The 6,004-nt window shown below is 34.4% G+C and overlaps 1 pseudogene; it reads left to right on the forward strand.

The window, feature by feature from the left end:
- Window positions 1–953: 953 nt before the first annotated feature.
- On the forward strand, window positions 954–3,078 carry LOC120176240 (annotated as a pseudogene).
- The last annotated feature ends 2,926 nt before the right edge of the window (window positions 3,079–6,004 follow it).

Genomic DNA, 6,004 nt, shown 5'->3' on the forward strand with positions numbered 1-6,004 from the left:
AGCTGTTATGCTTTGTTGTTCCAGCCGATTTCTCCTTGGGTCCTTATCATCTCTCCTAGCTACCTTCAGCTGGTCAACTTGGTCAAGTTTATCAACTTGGCTTCAAATAGTCCACCTAGATAAGTTTAGCTAGCCTTGAGCTCCTCCAGCTGAGTTGAGCTTACCATTGTGTTCCATGAGCTTCCATGAAGCTTGTGAATTGCACATGAATTCCAAATACTCCAACAAGCTATCCCAATGTGTGCCTTGCTTCCATGTTCCTACATTTGCAAAGAAAACAAGGTAAATCAATGGAATTGAGCTGGAATGATTCATTTACCTTACTGTCATACATGTGTATGATCTTGTGAGCTATGAATGCATGTCATGAGCTAAGAACATGATGATATAACATATGTAAGCTAATGTAGAAGACTTATGAGCTTAAATGAATGCAAATGATCTAAGGAATGAATGATTAATCATGATGCCATTTCATGAATGAACACTACAAGAAAATATACCTTTAATGACACACGAACGATGACACACGCTAATTTATGACTTGCAAAAAATGTGTGTCATAAAAAAATGTCATGTTTCCTAAAATCTGAACGATTTATGACTTACAATAATGTGTGTCATATTTAATAGTCATAATCCAAAAAATTTAGCAAAACACTGAGTTCACTTTTCATTGTGTGTCATCTCTAAAAGTCATCTTTTAATTTCCCCCCATAATTTTATTCTTCTTTTGAATGTTGTCGCGGATAATTTCAAAGCTTATCAGGTTCAAGCTTTAGCGAATTTTAAAAACAATGTTGTGAGAAGTATGGACGAGGTTTAGAGGGAAATTGTATCTGGTGAGAGGAAAGAGGTCACGATGAAAGAGGAGGCGCCGAACGAGATGATGACTTTGGATGATTTCTTGGTGAAGACTGGTGCTGTGGAGGAAGAGGAGGAGGTTAAGTTGCATGGGCGGAACCATGAAGGAAGGTTTATTGGAAAATATCAACGATATTGAGGGTAATATTGCAAATGACGATGTCGAAGAAGCCTCTGTCGGTCGGTCAACGACAGGGAGACGAGACGGTACTATCGTTTCAAGAAAATTCCACTGCCACGAGATATGGTGGGAACTGGGTCGATCCTATGTTGCGCCATTCAGTTGGCTGCTCCAGTTCTTTCATCGGTGAGACTAGCGACTCCTCTTAAACTGTCGTAAATGATTGTGAACACCATGATTCACACTACAAGCGAGCTAAAGTCCACACCTTTTATCAGTGAGTTAACTGGATTACCCTAGACAACTTTTTTTTGAAGAAATTTATTATGTTTTCATACTTAATCTGAGAAGTTTATATTACAGTCAGGGCACCTCTTACTCATCAGCAGAGAGAGATTATAGTATCAAACAATGCTCATCAATTTTGTCTAATAATGGGGTATTTTATCAAAATTTCATGTCGAATAATTAGAGTGATGGCCATCCTTTTGATGGAAAAGGTGGGAATGAGGAGGAAAATGAAGGTGGTTTGAGAGCTGAAGATTTTGAGATTCGAATGGATCTAACTGATGATTTATTGCATATGTAGGCAGATTGATTAATTACACTATTTCTGTTTTTATTATTTTTTGTATTGTTTTATCTAATTAAGCGTTTTGTTTGTTTTCCCTTTTCTTAGGTGTTCTCCTTCTTGGATCATCGTAATCTTTGTAATGCCGCCATGATTTGTAGGCAATGGCGATCACCTAGTGCTCATGAGGATTTTTGAAGGTGTTTGAACTTTGAAAACTGGAATATATCTCTTGAACAATGTGAGTCTCAGATTTGCTCAATAACTTTACTTAGTTATCATTTATTTTAAACATTGTGCTCCAAACAAAGTCTAGAAATTGATTAGAGTTGACACTATTTTTTAGATAAGAAAACTATATGGGGTTTTGATTATAATATTATTTTGCATGAAAAAATCGTACATTGATGTAATGAAATTGGATGTCATACTGTAATAACGTTGCATGTTGATCTTGTAGTTGATGACATTTGTCAAAGAGATCCAAATGCTAGTGAAGTGAAGCTGAGTGGAACTCCTAGCATGCACCTTCTTGTTATGAAAGTTGTCCATTCATTACGGTAATATTTTGTTGACATATTTTATGTTCTAATAAAAAGAATTTTGCACAGCCTCTTATTAATGTGTATAAAAATTTCTGATTGATAGAAATCTTGAGGTTTTAACATTGGGAAAAGGTCTACTAGGGGACGCTTTTGTCCATGCATTGACTAAGTGTGGTATGTTATGGAGTTTGGATGTGAATGATGCTATTCTCGGTGATGGTGGTCAAGAGATACCTATTAACCATGATAGGTTATGTGATATGAAAGTAACTAAATAATGTGTGATCCGTATATCCATCAGGTGAAGAAAAATCTAGAATTGATTGTAAACTATATTTTGATGTCAATCTGTTCTTCTGTTATGCTAACATCTAATCTTTTATAGGTGCCCACTATTAAAGTGTTTGTCCTTGAAACGTAGTAATATGGCACATACAACCCTTAATTGCCCCCTTTTACAGCTGCTTGATATAAGTGCATGCCACAAACTTACAGATGAAGCAATTTGTTCTGCAGTGACTTCTTGCCCTAAATTACAGTCTTTAGACATGTCAAATTGTTCGTGTGTTAGTGATAAAATATTGTAAGAAATAGCTCGCTCTTGTTCTGTTCTCCATGTTCTGAATTCGTTATATTGTCCTAACATATCTCTTGAGGTCAGTTTTTGCAAATGGTTAATTTAGTTCTAATTAGTGTCGCTTTCTGGTTAACCTATATTTTGATGAATTTTCTTTTTGTGAATTCTGTAAGACTACCAATGTTAACGATTCTTAAGCCTAAGAACTGTGAGGGTATTACTTCAGCTTCAATGGGTACAATAGCATACATTTATATGTTGGAGGTTTGAATCATTTTTCTCTTATATATTGTTGCTACCTAGATATTTTTTCTATCAGGAGATGGAATTTGCCCGTTCTCTTAGGCAGAGTAAAATAAGGGCATTAACAGACCATTCACTTAATCAGGAGATGGAATAATCCCGGTTCTGTGATTACTTGTTATATGATGTAAGTGCTTAATTTTAATTTTAGTAAAACACAATATATTTAATCATCGTACTTGTCTAATGTTAACATCAAGATATGTTAGGTAAAAGTCGTAAATTATTTCTTTGGTAACTGCTAGCAGATAATAAAATAATCTATTTGTTTCCTCATTTACTGTTGAATTTGTTGTCAATCACTTCGAGAGTATTCCTATGATCTTCTGTTGCAATATTTGCATAAAAGGCAATCCACTACAATGCTTGGGGTCATCAATGAACACATTAACTTTCAAGGTGATGCCATTTTCATTGTTCATATTCTGCATGTTACGTATGTAAAAGAGGTGTTGTTTGACTATTGTTTTCTTTGTTTCCTTGCAGTTTCTTTCGGACAGCCCAGTTCCATTTCTGATGATGCAGAGGTTGTAACACTTATTGGAAGCTGCCAGGATGAAGCTCATCAGATAAACCATAAAGAAATACATTGGGGAGTAAGTTATTGAACTGGTCTTATAATTATATATGGGTTTAACAGATTTAATTCTCCTTCCATTAGTGAAAGTAAAAGGGTTCCTACTGCCATCAGCTTTATACTGAATCCTTTTTGTACTCCACTTAAATACGCATTTGCATACTTGTTCATATATTTCTAATAATTTTTTAACTTTGAGCTTCTTATACTTCTCATAGTTGCTTGAAGATTCCCTAGAAGAACGCTTGGAGAAAGCTAAAGGTTTGCTTTCTGATTCTTAAAAGACATAAGAAGAGAACAAAGAGGGGGATGTAGATGAGATTATGGTACTTTTTTGTTGTAAAAGGTCTTGTAACAATTCATTATATTCCTTCAGCTTTTGAATGAATATATTTTACTTTTGTTAGTTTTTAGATGTTCAAGTTTATTGTAGTAGGATTATGAAGTTACTGTGTGATTAATGGTTGAATCAGTTTTTTGTTCTTTAATTTGTTTTATATGTTCCTTGTATCGACTTATGATTACAATATTTTTGATAACTTAATGTGAATATATTGTATGCAAATAGATTGTTTATATATAATATGATATATATATTTAGTATTATGAGGCATTAAATGTGATTTAGTTTGATTATTTGTCAATCTATAATATATATATATATATATATATATATATATATATATATATATATAATTTACGAAATACAATTATGACACACGAATGTGTGTCATCTTCATTTATGACGGGGCTTCAATGACACGCAATGTAAGTCATATATGAGCGACATAGATTTATGATGCACAATTGCGTGTCATCTGATATTTATGTCGATGGCTTCAATGACGTGAATTTGTGTGTCATCTGCACCCATAGATGACGCGCATTACGCATCATTAAATGGTTTTTTTTTCTAGTTATGGAATTGAAACATGCTTAAATGAATGCAAAACTAATATAACATAATAATATGCTTTGAAATAACATTATGCATCAATTAACATAAAGATGTGGATATGTTAAGTACTTTACTCATTATATCACATAACTAACAACCTTAGCATGATTTACATGATTATTTCATATATTATCATAATAATATAAAGAAAGTAAAGCATTAAGATGTTTAAGAATACTCCCTTTACATATGGTGAGAATATGCTTGCATCATCCCCCCTTCTTTAAGGCGATTTGTCCTCAAATCGAAGCCTTTGGTATACTTGAAGTGTTTATCATTGTATTTCTCCAAAAGTTTAGCTTTTGGAAAAAAAAATGTATCCTTTGGATAAATGTGTTCTTCCAATAGGTACTCTTTCAAAAGATCTCCTAATAGGCTTGTCTTTGGAATATAAATTACCTACAGGTACCTTTTTTGGAATGATCTTCTTCTAAGGATATCCTTTTTGGAAGTGACCTGTCATTTGGCTTCCCATGAAAAGTGAAAACGTATGATGTTTCAAATGAAGGGGTACTTACATTTTGAAGACATGAATCATAACCTTTGATGAAGAATTGTGACTTTGAACCCCAACCATCACCATTATTCGTTGGAATCATTTCATTTTCTAGTAATGGATCATCATACTTCTTCATGAAAAAAATTGGTTCCATGTCTTGTCCATCTTCAACCTTCAATGGTGGTTTGTCCTTTCGCAAGGCCTGGACACTCCTCCTCATATGAATCTAATCTTGTTGGACTTCTTTATGCGTCAAAGGAACCAAATTAACCTTGCGTCCTTCATGCTTAAAGGAGTATTAGTTGTGATAACAATCATGAATGGCCCTTTTGTCATACTGTCATGGCCTCCCAAGTAGAATGTGGCTAGCATGTATAGGGACAATATCATAAAGTACCTCGTCCTTGTACCTACCAATTGAAAATGGAATTAGTATATGTTTAGTAACATTTAACTCACCTCCTTCATTGGGCCATTGGAGTTTGTATGGAGTAGGATGCTTTAAAGTTATCAAGCCAAGTTTATCCACCATTATAGTGCTGACTACATTTGTACAACTCACTCCGTCAGTAATCATGGTACAAACCTTGTCCTTGACATGGAACCTTGTGTGAAAGATATTGTTTCTTTGTAGTTCCTCCTCATTTGATTGGGATTGGAGGCACCTCTTTGAAACAAACATTTCTCCAACAATATCAATCTCTCGTTCATTTGGTTCTTCTTCATAGGTTACTTATTGTTCCTCATCATGAACATGTTCTTCGGAATCTGAGACAACCTCTCCATTGTCTAGCAATATCATAGTGTTTCGGTTGGGACATTGTCTTGCAACATGTCCTTTTCTAAAGCACTTGAAACACTTGATGTCTCTGGACTTCTCGAAAGTGTTCACTTGTTTTTCTTTGCCCCTGCTGGATTCACCCACTTGCTTTTGTTTTAGATCCCTCAAAATTATCCTTTACTTGAACTGGGGTTGGTTTTCGGAAAGT

Source organism: Hibiscus syriacus, unplaced genomic scaffold (assembly GCF_006381635.1).
Source record: "Hibiscus syriacus cultivar Baekdansim isolate YM2019G1 unplaced genomic scaffold, ASM638163v2 tig00112231_pilon, whole genome shotgun sequence".
Classification (NCBI taxonomy): domain Eukaryota; kingdom Viridiplantae; phylum Streptophyta; class Magnoliopsida; order Malvales; family Malvaceae; genus Hibiscus; species Hibiscus syriacus.